Below are 23,577 nucleotides of genomic sequence, written 5' to 3'. Positions count from 1 at the left end.
AATTTGATAGGGATTGCATTGAATCTGTAGATTGCTTTGGGTAGTTGGGCCATTTTTACAATATTGATTTTCCCAATCGAGGAACATGGAATATCTTTCCATTTCTTTACATCTTCTTTGATTTCTTTGATTAAAGTTTTATAGTTCTCGGCATATAGGTCCTTTACCTCCTTGGTCAGGTGTATTCCGAGGTATTTGATTTTTTGAGGTGCAATTTTAAAAGGTATTGTATTTTTGTATTCCTTTTCTAATATTTCATTGCTGGTACACCGAAATGTGACTGATTTCTGAATGTTAATCTTATATCCTGCTACTTTGCTGAATTTTTTGATCAGTTCAAGTAGTTTTGGGGTTGAGTCCTTAGTCTTTTCTATGTATAGTATCATGTCGTCTGCATACAGTGACAGTTTTATCTCTTCTCTTCCTATATGGATGCCTTTTATTTCTTTTGTTTGTCTGATTTCTGTGGCTAGGACTTCCAATACTATGTTGAAGAGCAGTGGTGAGAGTGGGCATCCCTGTCTTGTTCCAGATTTGAGTGAGAAGTTTTTCAGTTTTTCCACATTGAGTATTATATTTGCTGTGGGTTTATCATAAATGGCTTTTATTATGTTCAGGAATGTTCCCTCTATACCCACTTTGGCGAGGGTCTTGTTCATGAATGGACATTGGACTTTGTCAAATGTTTTTTCTGTATCTATTGAGATGTTCATGTGGTTTTGAGGTTTTTTTTTTGTTAGTGTGATATATGGCGTTGAGTCATTTGCATATATAGAACCATCCTTGTGAACCTGGGATGAACCCTACCTGGTCATGTTGTATAATTTTTTTGATATGTTGTTGGATTCGGTTGGCTAAGATTTTGTTGAGAATTTTTGCATCTATATTCATCAATGATATTGGCTGATAGTTTTCTTTTTTGGTGGTATCTCTGTCTGGTTTTGGAATGAGGGTGATGGTGGCATCATAGAATGTCTTTGGGAGGATTCCTTCTTCTTCAACCTTTTGAAAGAGTTTAAGGAGGATGGGCACCAATTCCTCTTTATATGTTTGATAAAATTCACCTGTGAAGCCATCTGGTCCTGGACTTTTATTTGTAAGGAATATTTTTATGACATCTTCAATTTCATTTCTAGTGATGTGTCTGTTCAGGTTGTCTGTTTCTTCTGGATTCAGATTTGGCAGGCTGTAATATTCTAGAAAATTGTCCATTTCTTCCAGATTGTCAAACTTGTTGCCATATAGTTGTTCATAGTATTCTCTTATGGTTTTTTTGTATTTCTGCTGTATCCGTTGTGATTTCTCCTTTTTCATTTCTAATTTTGGTGATTTGGGTTCTTTCTCTCCTCTTTTTAGTGAGTCTGGCCAGGGGTTTGTCAATTTTGTTTACCTTTTGAAAGAACCAGCTCTCAGTTTCATTAATTTTCTCTATTGTTTTTTGAATCTCTATTTTATTGATTTCTTCTTTGATTTTTATAATTTCCTTCCTTCTGCTGACTTTAGGTCTTGTTTGTTCTCCTTTTTCTAATTCGTTTAGGTGGAGGGTTAAGTTTTCAATTTGGGATCTTTCTTCTTTTTTGAGAAAAGCCTGTATTGCTATAAATTTCCCTCTGAGCACTGCTTTCGCAGCATCCCATAGATTTTGAGAGGTTGTGTCTTCATTATCATTTGTCTCAAGGTAGTTTTTAATTTCCTTCTTGATTTCCTCATTGACCCATTGGTTTTTTAGTAGCATGATGTTTAGTCTCCATGTAGTAGGTTTTTTCTCTTTCCTTTTCCCATGGTTGATTTCTAATTTCATGGCATTGTTGTCAGAGAAGATACTTGAGATAATTTCTATGCTCCTAAATTTGTTGAGGTTAGCTTGTGTCCCAATATGTGGTCGATTCTTGAGAATGTTCCATGAGCATTTGGGAAGAATGTGCATTCTGATTTTTTTGGATGTAGTGTCCTGAAGATATCAATTAAGTCTAACTTTTCTATTGTTTCCTTTAGGATCTCTATTGCTTTATTGGTTTTCTGTCTAGAGGATCTGTCCATTGGTGTGAGTGGGGTATTAAAGTCTCCTGCCATGATTGTATCCCCATCAATTTCTCCCTTTATGTCTGTTAATATTTGTTGTATGTATCTGGGTGCTCCTATGTTTGGGGCATATATGTTGACGATAGTAACATCCTCTCCTTGGATGGATCCCTTAATCATTAGATAGTGTCCTTCTTTGTCTTTCTTTATGCCTTTTGTTTTAAAGTCTATTTTGTCTGATATGAGTGTTGCAACTCCTGCTTTTCTGTCATGTCTATTGGCATGAAATATTTTTTCCCACCCTTTCACTTTCAATCTATATGTATCCTTTGTCCTGAGGTGAGTTTCTTGTAGGCAGCATATTGAAGGTTTTTGCCTTTTTATCCACTCAGCCATTCTGTGTCTTTTGATTGGGGCATTCAGTCCATTGACATTTAAGGTGATAATTGATAGATGATTATTTATTGCCATTTTGAATCTCGTGTTCCAGTTGATTCTATGGTTCTCCATTCTTCCTTTCTTTTTGTTTTTCTTTTTTTTTTTTGGTTGGATGGTCTCCGGTTATTATCTGCTTAAGAGTTTTTTTGTTTTTTTCTTCATTTTTTGCAAATGAAATGATTGGTTTTGGCTTGTGGTTGCCCTGTTTTTTAACTATGCTAACCCCTTCCTATAATTTTAGCCTGATGGTCCTGTAGGTTCAAACACTTCATTACTATATTAAAATTAAGAAGAGAAACATACAAACAAAGTGTCTATTTATTTCCTAACATCCTTTGCCCACATTTTATGATTTTGATGACTCTTTTTTTTCTTTTATTTTTTTGAAACTTGTTCATGATGGCTTATTTGAGTGACTGCTCTCTGATTGTGGTTTCCTCAGTCCTAGTTCTTCCTCTTCTTTTTTTTTTCTTTTTCCTCCCTTTCTTTCCTTCCTTTCTTTTTGGTTTAGAGAAGCCCTTTCAGTATTTCTTTTAGCCTGGGTTGTGTATTGCTGTATTCTTTTAGCTTTTCTTTGTTGGAAAAAATTTTTATTTCTCCTTCAATTTTAAATGATGTTCTTGCTGGATAGAGTATTCTAGGTTGCATATTTTTTCCTTTGAGCACTTTAAATATCTCTTGCCATTCCCTCCTGGCCTGTAGTGTTTCTGTAGAGAAATCAGCTGATAACCTTATGGGGGTTCCCTTGTAGGTAACATTCTGCTTTTCTCTTGCTGCCTTTAGGATCCTCTCATTATCACTAACTTTTGCCATTTTTATTATGATGTGTCTTGGTGTGGGTCTATTTGGGTTCAGTTTGTTTGGGGCCCTCTGTGCTTCTTGTATCTTGAATCCAGTATCCTTTAGATTTGGGAAGTTTCCAGCAATAATTTCTTCAGATATATTTTCCATTCCCTTATTTTTTCTACTCCTTCTGGAATTTCTATTATGCATAGATTGGCCCGCTTTATATTATCCCATAGGTCTCTTATATTGCTTTCCTGTTTTTTGATTTGCTTTTCTGTCTGCTGACCTGATTGGGTGATTTCCATTATTCTATCTTCCACATCACTGATTCGTTCTTCTGCATTATTCATTCTGGTTTTTACTTCCCTTAGTTCAGTTTGTATCTCTGCAAATGAATTTTCTAGTTTTTCTTGGCTCCTCCTTATCTTTTCTAGTTCCTTTCTGAGGGTATCTGCATTACTGTTCATATCTTCTCTTAATTCCTTCAGTATTTTCACTATTTCTCTTTTGAACTCCAGGTCTGTCAGACTGCAGAGATCTGTTTCATTGTTGACTGTTTTGGGTGAGTTCTCCTGTTGGTTTGGCTGGGGGTGGCTTCTCAGCTTCTTCATCTTGCTTGTTGTTGTCTTTTTCCTGAGGGAGTTGTACTCTCCGTGAGCAGGCAGTGCTTGCCTTGTCATTGCTGTGTTATCTTTCCTGAGGGCTGGCGTTGTTGGTAAGTCTTTTTTGAGGCAGCATGGCTTTTCTGGAGTGTTGGTGGGGCTAACAGGGTCTTTTTGAAGTAAAGGAGGACTTCCTGAGGGCATACAGGACTGGGAGGTCCACACCACAATGGTAGCAGATTTCACTTGGCCAGACAGAGCTTGCTCTGGTATTTTTGGGCTCTGGAGCTCTTGCAAGGAGCTGGTGGTGCTGGGCAGCTGTTCCACAGGAGTGCAGCACCCCCCATGGGCTGGAGCAGCTCTCTGGGTCACTGAGAACCTAAGAGGCTCTTCCCTAGGGCAGCCCAACTCAGAAGGACTTTCCAAGAATTAGGCAGATCTATTCATGGCCCGGCCAAGCTTGTTGTTGCTTTTCAGGGCTGCAGGGGGCTCCTGTAGGGAGCTGGTGGTCCTGTGCAGCTCTTCCGTGTGAGTGCAGCACCCCCCCAAGGGCTGGAGGGGCTAGCTGGGCCACTGCGAACCCAACAGACTCTTCCCCCAGGCAGCCCGACTTGGAAGGACTGTCCGAGAATTAGGCAGATCTTTTCACCACCCGGCCAAGCTTGTTAGCTTTTCTGGGCTGCAGGCCTTTTCCTTGGGGCTGGCGGTGTTTGGTGCTGCTCTGTGGGGGTGTAGCCCCTCCAAAGGGCAAGCAGGCCATGGCAGGGACTGCCCCTGTGGTGGTAGGCTTCAGGCAATTGTTGAGGCCAGCCCTCCCGGATGGCAGGCAGCCATAGGTCCGGCATGTGCGTAAGGGGTGGCAGGAGCCGGGGGAAGGGATGCACAGCTTTCTGATAGCTAGCAGGCCAGTAAACTCGCTGTGGCATGGGGAAGATTCTATGGGTACCCACCCCTTCTTCTCTCCCCTCCCCAACACTGGCGCAGACCTGGCTCTTCTCCCAGGTTCCCTCTGATGTGGTTTTCCACTTCCTCACCCTTAGCATATTGCTCCCTCCTTCTGCCACTCTGCTTTCTAGTCTCTCAGGCATTCTCTGCCCCGTCAGACTTGACAGACTGGTTTTTAGACCTCCCAAGGAGTCTCCGCTCTGCCCCACTCCCCCCACTCCTTTCCTGGGGACTAACCTCTGGAGCTGAGGTCTTGGTGCCCAGCCCCCACCCAGGCATCTCAAGTTTTGGTGACTGTGCCCGTAGTTCAGAGGATCTGTTTGGTTCTAACTCTGCTTTTCAGAACTCCGACTTACTGCTACACTCTTCTCTGCATCTGGAGATTCCTCTGGTTTGGTTGATGTTTCTGTGGAGTAGGTGACTTTCCAGGGTGCAGGATCCCTTTCTCCTCCACAGTTCCCTTTCGGGAGCACCCGTCCAGCTCAGATTCACCTTCTCTCACTCTCCTCTTTTCTCTTGTTTTACCTAGTAATGTCATGAACTTCTTGCCGTTATTGGAGTTTAGGTTCTTCTGCCAGTGATTGGTTGCTGTTCTGTGCGAGTCATTTATCCTGTAGATGTTTTTTGTTGTTGTTGTTGTGTTTGTGGGAGATGGTGAGCGTGTCCCCCTACTCTTCCACCATCTTGTCTCAATCTCTAGGTGTTCTTTTTTGAGGAAGGCCTGTATTGCTATGAATTTCCCTCTGAGCACTGCTTTTGTGGCATCCCATAGATTTTGAGTGGTTGTGTCTTCATTATCATTTGTCTCGAGGTATTTTTAAATTTCCTTCTTGATTTTCTCATTGACCCATTGATTTTTTTTTAATAGCATATTGTTTAGTCTCCATGTAGTAGGTTTTTTTTCTCACTTCTTTTCATGTGGTTGATTTCTAGTTTAATGCCATTGCAGTTACTTGAAGATACTTGAAGTAATTTCTATACACTTAAAATTGTTGAGGTTAGCTTTGTGCCCCAGTATGTGATTGATCCTTGAGAATGTTCAGTGTGCACTTGATAAGAAGGTATATTCTGATTTTTTTGGATGTAATGTCCCGAAAATGTCAATTAAGTCTAACTTTTCTATTGTGTCATTTATGATCTCTCTTGTCTTATTGATTTTCTGTCTAGAGGATCTGTCCATTGATGTGAGTGGGGTGTTAAAGTCTCCTAATATGATTGTATTCCCATCAATTTCTGCTTTTATGTTGTTAGTATCTGTTGTAGGTATCTGGCTGCTCCTATATTAGGGGCATATATATTGACAATTGTAATATCCTCTTCTTGAATGGATCCTTTTACCATTAAATAATGTCCTTCTTTGTCTTTTTATGGCATTCATTTCAAAGTCTATATTGTCTGATATGAATATTGCAACTCCTACTTTCCTGTCTTGTCCATTGACATGAAATATCTTTTCCCTTACCCTCATTTTCAATCTGTATGTGTGCTTTGCCCTAAAGTGAGTCTCTTGTATACAGAGATTGTAGGTTTTTGCTTTTTTATCCAATCTGCCACTCTGTGTCTTTTGGTTGGAGCATTCAGTCCCTTGACATTTAAGGTAATTATTGATAGCTATGTATTTAGTGCCGCTTAAAACCTTGTTTTCCAGTTGATGCTATGTTTCTCCTTTCTTCCTTTCTTTTTTTTGGTTGGATGTTTTCCATTTTTTTTATGCTTGTGTACTTTTCTTTTCAGTTTTTTTGAATGTAATGTTTGGTTTTGATTTGTGGTTGCCCTGTTTTTAAAGTATGTTAACCCCTTCTTGTATCTGCTTGCTTTAGCTGATAGTCATATAGGCTCAAACACATTATTAAAATAAAGAAAAAGAATCTATATTTTCTTACTTTCCTTCCCCACATTCTATGATTTTTAAGTCTTTTTTTTTTAACATCTTCGTGTTTGTCCTTTTGCTGTTCCTTGTGTTTATCATTGCTTTTACATCAGTTTTTTTTTTTTTCCTTTCCCCTCTTTCAGATCTGTATGCTGGCTTATTTAAGTGATTGCTTTCCAATTGTGATTTCCTCCATCCTGTATCTTCTTACTTCTCTTTTAATTTAGAGAAGCCCTTTCATTATTTCGTTTAGAATGTGTTTAGTATTGCTGTACTCTTTTAACTTTTTTTTTGTTGGAGAAATTCTTTATTTCCCCTTCTATTTTAAATGATATTCTTACTGGATAGAGTATTCTAGGTTGCAATTTTTTTCCTTTTAGAATTTTAAATGTATCTTGCCACTCCCTTCTGGCCTGTAGTGTTTCTGTAGAGAAATCACCTGATAGCCTTGTGGGGGTTCCCTTATAATTAACACTTTGTTTTTGCTTGCTGCCTTTAGAATCCTCTCTTTAACTTTTGCCATTTTTATTATAATGGGTCTTGGTGTGGTCCTATTTGGGTTCTTCTTATTTGGGGTCCTTTTTGCTTCCTGTATCTTAATATCATTTTCCTTTAGATTTGAAAAATTTTCAGTCATAATTTCTTCAAATATATTTTCAATCCCCGTTTCTTTTCCTTCTCCTTCTGGAATTCCTATTATGTTTAGATTGGCCCATTTCATATTGTCCCATACATCTCCTATATTGCTTTCATGTTTTTTTCATTTGGTTTTCTGTCTGCTTTTCCTGATTGGGTGATTTCCATTATTCTAGCTTCCACATCACTAATTTATTCCTCCGCATTATTCATTCTGCTCTTTAGTGCCTTTAGCTCAGTTTGCATCTTTGCAAATGTATTTTGTTTTGTTTTGTTTTGTTTTGTTTTGCCATTTCTTGGGCTGTTCTCGTGGCATATGGAGGTTCCCAGGCTAAGGGTCTAATCGGAGCTGTAGCCACCAGCGTACGCCACAGCCACAGCAACTCCGGATCCGAGTCATCTCTGCGACCTAAACCACAGCTCACGGCAACGCCAGATCCTTAACCCACTGAGCGAGGCCAGGGATCGAACCTGCAACCTCATGGTTCCTAGTCAGATTCGTTAACCACTGGGCCATGATGGGAACTCCTGCAAAAGTATTTCTAATTTTTCTATGTTCCCCCTTATATTTTCTAATTCCTTTCTGAAGGAGTCTGCATTACTCTTCATATCTGCTCTTAATTCCTTGATATTCAGCCTTAATTCCTTCAGTATTTTCACTACCTCCCTTTTGAACTCAGTGTCTGTTAGACTGCAGACGTTTTATCGTTTGCTGTTTCAGGTGAATTCTCCTATTCTTTTAGCTGGGAATGGTTCCTGAGCTGCTTCATCTTGCTTATGTTTTTCTTTTTCTGTGAGTTTAGGGAAGCCTAACTATAGTCTTGAAGGGCTACTTCTATGCAAGAGCACTCCTTTCTACTTTGTGGGTGGTTACTACTTTTGGTGTGAAAGTTTGAGTATTTGCTGTCTCTTTATTAGTGTGAGCAGGCTCTTATCCCCAGGGTGCTGAGTGTGTTTCCAGAGAGAAGGAGGCAATGGGGAGGACTAGTAGCCAGTGCCTGGTTGCTGGGCTCTTAACAGCAGCAAGGACCTGCAGGAAGGTGGCACAGGCTACTCCTAGTTGCAGGGCCCTGGGAAGTGGTCATGAGCTTAGGCAGATTCACAAGGTGACCAGAGCATTTGGCAATAGCAACAGCAGTGTGTTTGATTTCCCAGGGGAATGAGAGCAACAATAGGTAGTGTTCGGTCATAATGCCCTCCTCTGTGGTACCCTTGAGGTGCTTGGGGCCACAATGGTGCCTGTTCATGGACCCCTAGAGGTCGTGGGCCACTAGTTAGTGAAGTGCCCTCCTCTGAGGTGATTGTTGCCACAAGTTGTGCCTGTTCAGGGACCTCTAGTGCTAGTGAGCCATGCCCACCTCTGGAGTCAGTGATAACTGTGGTGGTTTGCCCCCTCCACCTGCAGACCACCACGCAAGAAGCACCTTTCCTCACTTAGCCCACACAGGAAGAGCAACACAGGCTGCTCCTGTTTGCAGGATCCTGGGAAGTGACAGACATCAAGCATGTGGGCATGCACAGAGCATTCAGTTGTGGTAGCAACAGGGCCTGTGTGTTTCCAGGGTTGTAAAAGCAACAACAGGTGGTGTTCGGACATAATGCACTCCTCTGTGGTACCCTTGAGGTGCTTGGGACCACAAGCGCTGCCTGTTCATGGACCCCCTAGTGGTGGAAGGCCGTGCCCACCTCTGGAAATAACTGTGGTGGTTTGCACCTGCCACCTGCAGACCATGCAAGGAGCACCCTGTCCCACTTAGCCCACACAAGAGGTGAAGCACCAGCTGCTCCTAGTTGTAGGTTCCTATGAAGGGACAGTGATCAAGCATCTGGGTACCACCAGGGGAGCGAGAGCAACATTAGGTAGTGTTCCGTTGCAATGTCCTTCTTTGTGGTGCCCTCTGAGGTGTTTGGGGCGGCAAGTTGTTCTTGTTCAGGGATCCCCAGTGGCAGTGGGCCACACCCACCTCTGGAGTCAGAGATAACTGTGGGGGTTTGCCCCCACAAACTTCAGACTATGCCAGAAGCACCCCCCACCGCTTAGCCCACTAAGGAAGTGCTGCACCTGCTGCTCCTATTTGTAGGGTCTTGGGAAGGGACAGTGATCAAGCATCTGGGTGCTGCCCAGAGTGTTCGGCAGTAACAGCTGCAGGGTGGGTGTATTCCCAGGGAAATGAGAGCAATAATGTGTGGTGCTTGGTTGCAATGCCCTCTTATTTTTTTTGCCAACCCCTGAGGTGACTGGGACTGCAGGTGGAGCTCACTCACAGTGGCAGGCCATGCCTCCCTCTGGCCTCCAAGATGACCTCCAAGGCCAGTGCCTGCTGCCTGTAGATCACACAAGAGGTGCCACATCAGCCCTTAGCCCACACAAGAGTTTCCCAGCCACCTGTAGCCTGTATAAGAAGCATTCAGTCTCTCACTCATTTTTGATGACTGGGGATGGTAAATGCAATGTAATTTGGGGGATGAAGGAAGAGGTCAGATTTCGTGGATGACTTTACCAGTGAAATGAGTTCCCTCTTTACTTGGAAAGGCAAGTAAAATAGGTGAGGAAAAGTTGTTCAACCAAAGTATTGCAATAGTAGTAATAGTGACCTTTTTACATGCAGAAACTTCTAGCCAATGAGAGAACCTGCAAATAATGGTAAGGAAATATTCAGAGCTATGAAATTTAAGGAGTTGAATAAAATCCAAGTTCCAGTGGAAAGAGTCCCACTGGAGGTAGTTCTCTTCCTTGTCCTACCTTTATAGCTAAGGTTGTGGTTTTGGGGCAGAGGGGTAAAAGTACCACTTGCTCTAGGTAAGGAGTGAAGTTTACCCACCAATTTTGATGGAGGAGTCATTTTTTTTCCCATGATGGGTAGTTTTGTGAAGGTCATAGAATAAATTTTGAGTGAGAGAATGAGGAGAGTTAAAGTGGTTTTCTGGTTGTCTCAGAGTCTCATCTGAGTGGATATAATGTCTCCGTCTTATTTCCAGTTGCCTTTTTATTCCTCAGGAGCCTTATAATAAAATATTTTGATTTCCTTGATTAGAGGATCAGGTAGTAAGTGGAATAAATAGTATCTTGTCTTACTGTAATGGGATTGGGACAGATTTTTAAACTTCTATGTTATAAGCTGATGAGTTTCTCTTGCCTCAGTGCTTTATTTCCCATATGAATATTTATTTTGAATATATAACCACCTCGTAAGGTAATAATGAGACCTTTATAAGGTTGACCACATATTTCCTATTTTTAATTGGTGTTCTAGCTATTTATCAAAATCATAAATCTCTTTGCTTTCAATAGCATACCAAAGTCATGTACTACTCCAAAAATATATATGCTGTCTGTGTAGACATTAACACTCATATCCTTAGCTAAAGTGTAAGCTCTTGCAAGAGCCACAAATTTTGGATTGTGCAGAGCTTATATTCTACAGGGTTTTAGAAATTTTAGTGGAATAATCCCACCTGAAAACACTCTTCTGATGTGTAGAGGTATGAACCATTAGCAAAGAAAATGGGATATGCATCTACAAGAGGAATTTCAGCATGACCAGGTTAGGAAAGTTTAAAGTTTGAGTGTCTGCAATGTAGTTATGTGATGCTCTTCAGTCATAAGAGTAAGGATTTTGGGATTAAAAGTTTAAAAGTACTGTATAGAAATGTGAGAAAGAGTGGTTAGTAATATTAGAAATAGAAAGCAAAAATATCTCACAAGAGACAATGGGAGATGTAGAGAAATGTTATATATTTTCAGCTGAGTTTTGGACAACATGGTGTGGTATTGACCCCACGTTGTATACATGGAATGTGTGACCCCCACATATCAATTACGTTGTGAGCCCAAAGCTATAATGAGGCCAAAGTATCCAAAGTGCCTCTGTTTTTCATTATGTTCCTAAGATGCTTAAAGTATTTCCTGTTCTCTCATGAACATACATAAAAGAAGGCAGAGAATTTGGGAGCCTCAAACTGGAGGCAGAGGAAAAGGAGATTTTTAAGGACTAAAATGCTATTCAGAGATTGAGACATACTGTATGGTTAAAACACTGTTTTTGTAATCATATAGTAGGTATTCTATAGTAGAGAAATTAAAAACTAACATCCTACAATAGCCAGTCAAGCCCAGAAGATATCTGTTCAGTTCAAATAAAGGCTAATTGAGAATGGCTTTGGTACATTGTGTGGACAGATTTTTTCCATCAGGGAAGATACCATGCCCAAGATAATGATCCTGAGGACTACAGTGTTGTATTTTTGTTTGTGGAAATCGTATGCCCCTTTCAAGGCAGAGCTTATAATAGTTATTGAATATCTGTCAATGATTTATCAATTCTACTGGAGCAGAGTGAGGTCCTCTACATATTGAATGAGAATTGAATTACATGGGAAAAGCAAAGCCTTTAAATTCACATTTGATGTATAAAAGAAAATAGGTAGAGGCTTCCATAAACGTCTGAGGCAAAATAGTCCAAGTACATTGTTTATTTTTGAAGGTGAATGTAAGTCTTAAGAATCGTGGTGGAGGAATATAGCGAAGAAGCTGGAACACAAATCAACAACAATGAAGTAGCAGAATTAGGGAATAAATAGTAAGAAGGCTATTAAATTTGGGACTAAAGAGAATTTAAGTTTTTACTATTTTATTCATGGTCCATGGTTTTGAAACTAATTCATCCTTTTTTATTAGGCTTTTTTCACAGAAAGAATAGGGGTTTTGCAGAAGCTAGAGTAGGGACTGGGAGTCCTTTATGAGGAATTCCTTAAATAATAGGTCTTAAGCCTTCAGTTGCTTTAGACTTAATTTATTTAGTTTATATAATGATATTTATTTTTACCCATTATAGCTGGTTTACAATGTTCTGTCAATTTTCTACTGTACAGCATGGTGGCCCAGTTACACATATATGTATATATTCTTTTTTCTCATATTATCATGCTCCGTCATAAGTGACTAGACATAGTTCCCAGGGCTACACAGCAGGATCTCACTAAAGGATACTGGAGTAGTTTATGGAAGGACATAGTGGGTTTCTATTTCCACTTTCAAAGGTTCTGCTTTCTTTCTTTTTAGGGCTGTACCCATGGCATTTGGAGGTTCCCAGGCTAGGGGTTAAATCAGAGCTACAGCTGCCAGCGTACAACAATGCAGGATCCGAGCTCTGTCTGGGACCTACATCATGGCTCACAGCAATGCCAGATCCCCAACCCACTGAGTTAGGCCAGGGATTGAACCTGCAACCTCATGGTTCCTAATCGGATTTGTTTCCACTGCGCCACAGTGGGAACTCAAGGGTTCTGCTTTCTAAATGCTAGAGGTTGAATTGGAGATACACCTGCTAGCCTATGCCACAGCCACAGCAATACTGGGTCAGAGCTATGTCTGTGACCTATACCACAGCTTATGGCCATCCTGGATCCTGAACCCACTGAATGAGGCCAGGAATCAAACCCACATCCTCATGGATCCTAGTCGGGTTCGTTAACTGCTGAGCCACAAAGTGAACTCCTGAGTGAATGTATTCTGAATGCAGGGACTATCAAGGAATTGGGTAAGTATTAGGAGGACAAGGAAATTGGGGTGACATATCAAATATATTAGAGTTAAGAGTTAAATTGGGGAGTTCCCGTCGTGGTGCAGCAGAAACGAATCTGACTAGGAACCATGAGATTGAGGGTTTGATCCCTGCCCTCACTCAGTGGATTAAGGATCCAGTGTTGCCATGAGCTGTGGTGTAGGTCACAGATGTGGCTCAGATCTGGCATTGCTGTGGCTCTGTTGTAGGTCGGCATCTGCAGCTCCAATTAGACCCCTAGCCTGGGAACCTCCATATACCAGGAATGTGGCCCTAAAAGAGCAAAAGAAAAAAAAAAGAGTTAATGTGGGAAGGATTCCAGGGCTTCAGGAGTTAGGCCTTCAGAAGAATATGAATATTAACATTTCAATGAGAAAATAAGTATCTGCCTGACAGATTAACAGAGATTGTGGAATTAACAAAAATGTATGTTGAATACCATGGAGTCCAAGAGATACAGGAAGTAGTTTAGAAGAGTGCGAATCATGTTCTAAGTATCTAACTTCACCACCAAGATAATTTGTGTAGTCCAAGGGATCTTGGTGGGGAATTTTGAAGGTTAAGAGTGGAATAGCTGGCTCCAGTGTCTACTAGTAGGTGGTTGGCTGCCTGTTGATGGTGATTATTCAATACCAGTGTGTTCAAGGGTATTTGGGAGCAGATAGAAGCAGGTCCGTTTGAGGGAGTCATTAAGACTTGGATTCCTTTTCGTTTTGGTTAATATTTAGTCTAATGTCCATTTTTCTTTCAGTATCTACAGATTTTAGATCTACGGGAAATTGAAGGAAAGCTGAGGATGGCTTGAAGTCCGCATAATTAACTTCAAATGGTTTCATTGGAGAGTTGTGAGTAATGTTGTATATATTAAGTCTTATACCATCTTCATAGTAGTTTGATAAAGGATGAATATCAGAAGGGCATTTTGCCTGTTAATGCAATATTCTTGAATATGTTCTCTCAGTTCAGCGTACAGCCTATTAACAAAACTGGTAACTAAAGTTTATGTCATGCGATCATTTAGGATTAGACCTGAATAATCCTTCCAGATGTTTTCCAAATAGTGTCTTTAGTTAGAGACTAATCCGTCTCCTTGCTTTCTGCACTCCTGAATTTTTGACTAGTTGCTTTTAGGTGTGAATAGAATCTAATTTTTTTCTCAAGTTTCTTTATCTCAGTGATAGGTTTGGGATATATTTTGGCTTAATTCCAAGTCTTCATTAATTTTGACACATATGGCCTTAAGACCCTAGGACCCTATGGGGATATATTCATGTCCTCTGAGAAGTTGAACTAATTGGCACAGATCAGAAGGCCCTGGAAAATATACTACTAAAACTAACTTAAATTTAATAGAAAATTCATTTCAGTTGTTTCCTGAATAAGTGATATCCTTTATGATAACATACAAGTCAGCTTGACATTAAGGTTTAAATACGGCTTTTGTGGGGGGAATGACAATTGAGGTTCTGTGGCTTCTTTTTCTTGGGGACCCAGCACTGGGGAGCAAGATAAAGGTCTTGAATAACTATAGGAAATGACAGGGCTGACAAAGTAGTGTTAGGTTCAGGGAAATGCAAATAATACCAAGGAAACTTGGAACCTGGAACTAAAGGAGACAGAGAAAGATTTGTAGGAGCTGAGGAAGAAGGAAAGGGAATTGAGAAAAATGTGTGTGCCTTTGAGTTTGGGGTGGGTAAGATATCAACAGTTGAGGTTGGCCAATGATCCTTCAGAGATCAGATACCCTCAGATAAGATAGCCTGATATTGCTAAATGGCCTTATTAAGTAAGCTTAGACTTAAAAAGTAATTGTACAGCTTCCATATACCATAAGAAATAAACAGATTTTTAGAGGGAATTTTGGATTCCCAGGATTCAAGGCTGCCCACAGAGATGAACAAACTTGTGGAGTTCCCAAGAACCCCGGAGATTCAGTACAGTTCCAAGTTAACCTTAGTGAAATCATGCTGTATTTAGAGATATTTAATGAAATCAGTACTGTAATAGCAAAACATATAGTCATGGGTAGGAGAGAAGGGAGGGCAACTGACTAAGAGTTAATCATGATTAGAAAATGAAATCAGGAGTTCCCGTCATGGCTCAATGGTTAACAAACACAACTAGCATCCATCAGAACATGGATTCCATCCCTGACTTCGCTCAGTGGATTAAGGATCTTGCATTGCCATGAGCTGGGGTGTAGGCTGCAGATGCAGCTCGGATTCCAAGTTGCTGTGGGTGTGTCATAGGCCAGCGACTATTGCTCTGATTGGACCCCTGCCCTGGGAACTTCCATATGCTGAGGGTGTGGCCTTAAAAGGCAAAAAGACCCCCCCCCCAAAAAAAAGCAAAGCAAAGAAAATGAAATCAGAGGTAAGATCTTAAATGCTAAAGTAAACAGTAAATAGTACTGCTTGATTAATTTTCCTGCGCAATTCCCTAGTTAGAGAAAATCCTCAAACCAACCTCCCCAAGAAAATTCCCTCACACACTCCCCAAACTGAAGAGCAGAGGAAAAACCAGAATAGGCCACATAGAAGGGCTAAAGACACATCAGAAATTGACAGAATATTGTAAATAAACTATAATAATTTTTTTTTAAAAAAAAAGAAGGGCCGAGGAAAGTTTCTTTACCCTAAAGTATCAAAGTAACTCCTTAAAACAGATGCAACATCCAGAACACTAGTTTGGGGGTGGAGCTCATCAAAGGAGGGTTGAATTGCCAAACAGGAGAGGAGTTCAAAGGACTCAGAAGTGCTGCTTTTTGGGAGTCTGTAGGTGATGCCCAATCTCCATAGAAGTCATGGCAGTAATAACTGTCAAGTAAAAATGAATCCAGATTTTGGTTAGGAGAGATCAAATAAAGGGGCCTAGGGAAGGAGAGAAACTTAACCAAAGATCACTTATAAGCACTTAGTTCTGACTGATCAGTGGGGACAAAACAGTTTGGCTAATCATTTATGGGGCAAAGAATGGAAATTTGGAGGGTCTGTGTTTGGCTTTGTCATAGGTAAACAAGAAAAGCTTTCATGAGTCTTAGTCAAATCCTATAGGGAATTTTGTTTCTTTGCATTTAGCTATTTCCTGGAACACAAATGGGTAGGGAGTTTTCTTTAATTCTATCTGTTCACAGGATCACAGGACAGGGCCTGAGTAAAAACTAAACATTGTCAATATTGTTACAGCTGTATGGATTACACCCATATCTGCTTTTGCCAAAGCTCATTAATCTGGTCATTTAAGATCTGTGTATTTTATTGTATGCACATTATACCTTAGGGAAAAAAATACACTGATTTTCACAGACCCAAGAAAGAAAAAAATTAATTTTGGTAAATGTGGCTGCCTAGAAGAAATGGTCTTCTTAAATTCTGAAATTAAATTTAATTAATTTGGCCACACCTGTGGCATGTGGAAGTTTCTGGGCCAGGGATCAAACACGTGCCACAGCAGTGACTCAAACTGTTTGCAGTGACGACACCTAATATTTAACCTGCTGTGCCAAAAGATAACTCCAATTCTGAAATTTTAAATTTCATAAACCACATGGATATTCTATAGATCTGAATAATAACAGGATTTTTTTCTGGCTCTGGGCCTAGTTTTCTTCTCTAAGATAGCACCAAAGAGTAAGAATATTATGGGTGTGTGTGTTTCTGTATGTGTGTGATATTGAGAAAAGGAAAACAGAGTACTTTCCATTCTAGTAATTTAAAAGAAAAATAAAATAATCAGCCCTGATAAGGAATATTAGGTTTGACAGTAAATTTTTCTGGAACTTTCAAGTTGTCCCATTGGAAGAAAATTCTTTTGGAAGATCAATATATATTGATAAAACAGGGTTAGCTGGAACTTTTTGAAAAGTTATATTCTATTCTGCATCTGTATTCAAGTCTGAATTATCCATGCTGATTATCTTCTTTGATCTGCATTACTAGGTAATTTTTTTCATTGAGAACAACTTCTTTTCATTCTGATAATAGTCACATAAGCAAACTTGATGGATCACCCTCCTGAACCATATGATTATTTTTGGCTGTCTTTATGACCTATGCAGTTTATTGCATGATTAGTCCAGCTGTGACCGTCAGTGCATATTTTAAAGATGGAATTATTATCAGCTATGTCACTCTGCACATAGACTTATGCAGAATATATGCTGTTAATTTTTTTCCTTGGGTTTCATATTATTTTTTCTGTTTATATTGATGAAAGAAATGGACAGTTAATTCCCAGTTCACTGTATGCTGTGAGGATACAGTAAGTATTTTAAGTAAATGTTTCATTTGAAGTTGAATTCTGTAAATAATAATGACCCATTTACATATTTTTGCATTAATAGAAAATTGAATCTGTGTAATTTATATGCATTCCCTTAGACTATCATAATATAACATTTCAATCCAAATTTCTCATTTTCATTAACACTAAGACAATTTTCTTTGTGAAAGTTTAAAAGATAAATATAATCATAGTTTTATAACTTGAATAATGTATTTTTTCTTAGATTTTTTAAACAGTAGATCTACTTTTCAAAGGAGCACTTTTTATGCTAATATAAGATTTAAGGTGTTTCTCCATGTTTTTTGAGCACTGAATAAGTAAATTTTTTGCAGTCAAGCCAACATAGTTTATATTTTCCTTGAAATGTATTTGATGGATCTGGGAAGATATATACCTCTTTGTTTTAAGAAACTACTGTTATTAATATTATCTTCATGTTCATGTCTTTATACTCTTTTGGGTTTTATTTAATAGTCATTTACTTAAAGGAAGAGAAAAATCTGTAAATCTGTAAAAGTTAAATATGTTTCAGCATTTTTTATTTTTTCATTGTATTTTTTATTATTGTTATGCAGCTACTGTGTTTATGGCCAGAGTAAACATTGATGTTTGTTCAGGTATACCGATTACAATTACACAAAACAAGGAATTTTCAGTTCATGTTAGAGTTCAACCACCCTGTTGTTCTTTCCTATGAGTATAGACATCCACTTAGTGGTCGTGAGACATCCTAGAGAGTTTCCATAAGAAAAAAAAGTTAGAAAAGGATGTGTTACCTTTTTTTGATGGTGGTTTTTCATTTGTGGTCCCCTGGCTAAAGGACATCTTCTTAAGAATGACACAAAGACTTTTAATTCTAGAAATCATTAAAGTAATAAAAAAAAAGAATGAGTTAAGTACTTAATGTGCTCTATGGAATGAATCATAAATACCTAACAGTTTAAACTTTAGTATATTCCACCAGTACACAGCAGGGTAAAAAAGTAAAACTACGAGCAGTGTAATAGGGTTCCTTTTTTTCCACATCCTCTCCAGCACTTATTGTTTGTAGACTTTTTGGCCAGTGTAAGGTGGTACCTCATAGTGGTTTTGATTTGCATTTCTCTAATAATGAGTGATGTTGAACATCTTTTCATGTGTTTTTTGGCCATCCGTATGTCTTCTTTGGAGAATTGTCTGTTTAGAATTTCTACCCATTTTTTGATGGGGTTGTTTGTTTTTTTGGTATTGAGTGGCAGGAGGTGTTTATAAATTTTGGAGATTAATCCCTTGTCAGTCGATTCATTTATAAATATTTTCTCCCATTCTGTGGCTTGTCTTTTCATTTAGTTTAGGGTTTTCTTTGTTGTGCAGAAACTTTTAAGTTTAGTTAAGTCCCATTTATTTATTTTTGTTTTTATCATCATTACTCTAGAAGGTGGATCTGAGAAGATGTCACTGTCATTTATGTCGGAGAGTGTCTGGTCTGGCCTACATTTTCCTCTAAGAGTTTTAAAGTATCTGGTCTTGTATCTAGGTCTTTATATATATATATATATATATATATATATATAATATATGTGTGTGTGTGTGTGTGTGTGTGTGTGTGTGTATACACACACACACATACTTTTTATTACTCAATGAATTTGTTACATTTGTCATTGTACAATGATCATCACAATCCAAATTTATAGGATTTCCATCCCACAACCCCAGCACATCCCCCACCCCCTGAACTGTCTCCTCTGGAAACCGTAAGTTTTCAAAGTCTGTGAGTGAGTATCTGTTCTGCAAAGAAGTTCATTGTGTCCTTTTTTTTCAGATTCTACATGTCAGTGAAAGCATCTGATGTTGGTGTCTCATTGTCTGAGTGACTTCACTTAGTATGATAATTTCTAGGTCCATTCATGTTGCTACAAATGCCATTATTTCATTCCTTTTAATGGCTGAGTAATATTCCATTGTGTATATGTACCACCTCTTCTTGATCCACTCCTCTGTCAATGGACGTTTAGGTTGTTTCCATGTATTGGCTATTGCCAATAGTGCTGCAATGAACATCAGAGTACATGTGTCTTTTCGAGTCCTCATTTTCTCTGGATGGATGCCCAGGGGTGGGATTGCTGGATCAAATGGTAGTTCTATTTTTAGTTTTCTGAGGAATCTCCATCCTGTTTTCCACAGTGGTTGCACCAATTTATAATCCCACCAACACTGTACTGGGGTTCCTTTTTCTCCACCCCCTCTCCAGCACTTATTGTTTGTAGACTTTTTGATGATGGCCATTCTAGCCAGTGTAAGGTGGTACCTCATCATGGTTTTGATTTGCATTTCTCTAATAATGAGTGATGTTGAACATCTTTTCATGTGTTTTTTGGCCATCTGTATGTCTTCCTTGGAGAATTGTCTATTTAGAATTTCTGCCCATTTTTTGATGTGGCTGTTTGTTTTTTTTTGGTATTGAACGGTAGGAGGTGTTTATAAATTTTGGAGATTAATCCCTTGTCAGTCGATTCATTTCCAAAAATTTTCTCCCATTCTGCAGGTTGTCTTTTCATTTTGTTTAGGTTTCCTTTGCTGTGCAGAAACTTTTAAGTTTAGTTAAGTCCCATTTGTTTATTTTTGTTCTTATTGTCATTACTTTAGGAGGTGGATATGAGAAGATGTTGCTGTTGTTTATGTCAGAGAGTGTTTGGCCTGTTTTCCCCTAAGAGTTCTATAGTGTCTGGTATTATATCTAGGTCTTTAATCCATTTGGAGTTTATTTTTGTGTATGGTGTTAGGAAGTGTTCTAATTACATTCTTTTCCATGTGGCTGTCCAGTTTTCCCAGCACCACTTATTGAACAAGCTGTCTTTTCTCCCTTGTATATTCTTGCCTCCTTTGTCATAGATTAGTTGATTTTTGTTGCATGGTTTTAATTCTGGAAGGGTGTGGTGAAAAAGGAACCCCATTATACTATTGGTGGGAATGTATATTGGTACAACCACTGTGGAAAACAATATGGAGATTCCTCAGAAAACTAAAAATAGAATTACCTTTTGATCCAGCAATCCCACTCCTGGGCATCTATCCAGAGAAAACCATGACTCAAAAAAACACACAAAAAAACACATGTACTCCAGTGTTCATTGCAGCACTGTATGCAATAGCCAAGACATGGAAACAACCTACATGTCCATCAACAGATAAGTAGATAAAAAAGAGGTGGTACATATACACAATGGAATATTACTCAGAGAAAAACAAAACCAAACAAAGAAGTAAAACTATGTATTTATATTGGGATATTTCAATTGCATTTCTGCAAGTCAATATTCATTTGTGTGTCAATGGAAAAGAATCATTTGTAATGGTATTAATTTTCTATAATCAACTGAGTTGTAAATGAGGTCAAAGATTTAAAAAAGGCAGAACAACCCCATATAATCAGAAAACTCAGAATTGTGTATGGTTGTACAATGCCTCGCTTTCCTTTGAGGACATTTAGCAGTCTCTTAAGAACTTACATCTTGAGAAAGGTAGCCATTGGGAAAATAGCCATAAAGAGGGTTTTAAAAACTTTTGCCCTCAGAAAGTATAATCTAAATTTAGATTTTTGTTCATTACAAAACTTCATGGCATAAACTTTCTATATAATATGCTACATACACAGATAATGTTAGCAAGTGATTTTATTTTTCAGTAATTAAGGAATATAGACTAAGCTGCACATCTGCATATTACATAACAAAGGGAGACAATAGCAGTGACATGAGATCTGGTGCTTGCCAGTCAAAGTACTTACAAGAATTTACCGTGAGAATAATGTTCTATAGTATTTGCATAAGTCTGGGGGGGGAGGGCAAATTAATTTCCCATATAATTAGAAGTATTACGCTTAAATCAAGCATATATAAATATGATATAATAGAATGATCACAATTGCCGTACATATTTCACTGCTTCTGTTGTTAACTCTTAATATCTTTCACTGGTATATTCGCCAAAATCCGTAGTATTGTGTGACTGAGATTATCTCTTTTCTGCCCCAGTTTTTATCTCACTATTCTGGTTGAGAGTACCAGCAACATCTTCCTATTTAGATATTTCCCCGTCTTGTGCAGGCTGTATTGTTCTGGGGTGAGAGCTTCTCAAGGTTACTCCTATCACTTAAATTTCTTTACTTATCTGGTTATTTTTTGGTCTCATTTCAAACAGCCAGGAAATTATTTGCCAGTGGGACTAAATTTAGACTCACTAGTTGAAGTGACACTTTGCTGTCTTTTTTGTTATTTCCCCAATACAAATTTTTTTCCTACTGTGCAGCATAGTGACCCAGTTACACATATATGTATACATTCTTTTTTCTCCCATTATCATGCTTTGTCATAAGTGATTAGACATAGTTCTCAGTGCTTAACAGCAGGATCTCATTGCTAATATAATCCAAAGGCAATAGTTTGCATCCATTAACCCCAAACTCCCAATCCCTCCCACTCCCTCCCCTTCCCCCTAGCCAACCACAAGTCTATTCTCCAAATCCATGATTTTATTTTCTGTGGAAAGATTCATTTGTGCTGTATATTAGATTTCAGATATCATTGATAGCAGTTTTGTAGTTTTATATCAACTCTGTGTATTTGTGTGTGTGTGTTTGCATGTTACAAACTATCTTGCAGAGTTGCTAGGTTATAATAACACTTGTTTCCCTGCCTATACCTGCCTTGTTTACTGCTCTATCCCCAGTGCGTAACATAGTGCCTGACACACAATACATGTTAAGAAAATACTAGTTTTGTAAAGGCATGCAATGAAGGCTCAGAACCAGCAGTTGTTCACAAAGTGAACTCCAAGGAATGAAATGGCAGCTAGTGTCAGAGATTTCTTTTTGATTTTTTTATTTAGGGAGTGAATGTAAGTGTGCTTGAGGTAAATGAATTAATTAATAAACTTGAAGCAATCCTTTATGGCTTATAAATACATCATTAAAAATATATTTAAAGATGGTGTTGTGGATGTTTTCAATAAAATGTCCACATTCAACAATTTTTTCAGTACATGTGATGAATATCAATCTATACCTACCATGTCTGTATTTTTATTGATATATAGTTGATTTACAATATTATATTACTTTCAGGTATACAACATAGTGACTCAATATTTTCCCATGTCTGTATTTTAGCAAATAGGGCCTGTTTACAAAATGGCTGGCAGTGTGAGAAACACTCAGGAAACTGGATAAACATAAGGATAGTAGGCTGGACTTTCTGACATTTCAGATCAGAATTAATATAACTTAAATAATATATCAGATCCTGAATTTGAGTACCTTAAGAGTGATGACAAACACAAAATAGTTGATTTTTGCTAGCACACAGATGACCTTTTTTGGAGCAACCTTTCCTCTCGTTCTCAGATAATCACACATACCACATTCTTTACTTTTAACAGTATAGAGTGTTATACACTTGATACACACACATTTATGCTTAAGATGAGCAACCAAATGTTCAGGGTAATATTGCATATTAACAATATGAGCCAAAATTCCCTTAAGAAAGTCTTATCTAGGAGTTCTCTGATGGCCTAGTGGTTAAGGATTCAACTTTGTCACTGCTGTGGCTGAGGTTTGATTCCTGGCCACAAATCTGCATTCAATGGGTGTGACAAAAAAAAAAATAATGTCTTACCCATTGCTTAAATACAGTCACTTTTTTAACAGAGCATCATTGGCTCGTCCTTGAAAGATAACAAAAATTTGCAAGTTTGAATTTTCCCAGGGCTTTTAAGCTTACAGTTCAGAACAGTATGGTATTTCATATTGTCAAGTGGAAAAATTCTTGATTTATAACTTCCTTAAAGGTGGCAGTTCTGACAATACTGTCCTATCACCTTGCCTGTGTGTAGAAAATCTAATAGTGTGCTGAGTCTGGGGTCAGACTGAGCAGAGTAATGTTGAATTCCAACTCTCCAATGCTTCCAAGCAATTATTAATTTTCCATTGAAATTTACCATCAAAATACAAAAGTCAGCTTGTGAGATCAGAGGAAAAAAATAGAACAGTGAAGGTCACAGAGCCTATCTTCTATGTGTTAATTAAGTATCTTCTGACACAAACACATTTTTTCTTCCAGGGACTAGTTTATTTCAGTTAGGTACACTTAAAAACTAGTGACTTCTATATAAAGAAATATAATATTAAAAAATAAAAAAGCTAAAAGAATAAATAACCAACAAGGATATCCTTTCAATAGCTTTTGTCTAGTTCTAATAAGGTGATATCAATATAAATAGATGAAGACAAAATTTTATACATAGTAAACCTCATATAGGTACATACTATTCTCTGTACATTGGTATTTTCATAGCTAATAGCATGTTACTTTTAAATCTCAGAGTAGTAACGTTTGGTTGGAGTAAAATATGATTATCTGAAATAAAATGACTGGTGTTAATTTCAAGC

The 23,577-nt window shown here is 38.3% G+C and overlaps 1 long non-coding RNA gene across 1 annotated transcript in view; it reads left to right on the top strand.

Annotated features, from left to right (window-relative positions):
- Positions 1 to 23,577, top strand: part of LOC110257761 (uncharacterized) — a 602,847-nt gene that overhangs the window by 328,224 nt on the left and 251,046 nt on the right. The window contains exon 6 of the long non-coding RNA XR_014835236.1: positions 13,615 to 13,708. This is a non-coding gene — a long non-coding RNA (uncharacterized LOC110257761). The remainder of the gene's footprint in view (positions 1 to 13,614; positions 13,709 to 23,577) is intronic.

Source organism: Sus scrofa, chromosome X (genome assembly GCF_054392235.1).
Source record: "Sus scrofa isolate SSC_HxYL_T2T_F1_AM1 chromosome X, Sscrofa_HxYL_maternal_Yorkshire_Landrace_v2.0, whole genome shotgun sequence".
Taxonomy (NCBI): Eukaryota; Metazoa; Chordata; class Mammalia; order Artiodactyla; family Suidae; genus Sus; species Sus scrofa.
The sequence above is the reverse complement of the archived record's forward strand: the minus strand, read 5'-3'. Positions and strand labels throughout refer to the sequence as shown.